This window comes from Chrysochloris asiatica, unplaced genomic scaffold, assembly GCF_000296735.1.
Source record: "Chrysochloris asiatica unplaced genomic scaffold, ChrAsi1.0 scaffold00042, whole genome shotgun sequence".
Lineage (NCBI taxonomy): Eukaryota > Metazoa > Chordata > Mammalia > Afrosoricida > Chrysochloridae > Chrysochloris > Chrysochloris asiatica.
The window spans coordinates 10,162,340-10,163,233 of NW_006408560.1; positions in this window are offsets into that span (position 1 = coordinate 10,162,340).

The following is an 894-nucleotide window of genomic DNA, read 5'->3' on the forward strand; positions in this document are numbered from 1 at the left end:
CTTTTTACAGTCCATGGTACTTTCAATATTCTCCTCCAACACCATAATTCAAATGCGTCAATTTTTCTATGGTCTTCATTATTCACTGTCCATCTTTCACATGCATATGAGGTCATTGAAAATACCATGGCTTGGGTCAAGCTCACCTTAGTCCTCAAACTGACATCTTTGCTCTTGAACACTTTAAAGAGGTCTTGTGTAGCAGATTTACCTAATACAATACATCATTTGATTTCTCAGCTGTTGATTCCACGAGTATTGATGGTTGATCCAAACAAAATGAAGTCTTTGACGACTTCAACTTTTTCTGGGAGCAGATAGCCTCATCTTTCTCCCTTCAAGAGATTGGTTTGAATATCTGATCTTTCAGTTAGCAGTCCAATGCCTAACCCACAATGCCACCCAGGTTCTTTAAACTATATAAAGATCTATTAAAAATCACTAACAAACAAATAGTCTGATTTTAAATGAGTAAAATAGTTGAAGATAAGGAGATATTTGAATGGCATGTTTGCACTTAAAAAGACATTTAGCATCTTTAATCCTCAGAGGAATGCAAATTAAAACTTTTGTTGGGCAAATCCTGCAGTGAGGTGAGGTTTCCTCCAGTGAAGTAGGCTGGAACTAAAAATATACCAAAAGGAGAACCAGGACCTAATTTGAAGACAAAGAGAGGACATGGAAGTTAGCCTCATCTTTATCTTGTCCAATCTCAGTCACCCTGCTTCTGAGTCCCAAAACTATTTACGCTCTTGGAATCACTGATTTGAAATCAGTAAAGTGTAGATTGGAGTGAGAAAATAGCTATAGTAGTTCTTATTATTAATTTAGCATTTGGAAGCAGGTAGTCATTCCTATAGGCTTACAGGAAACCAGATATATTTATTATAATAA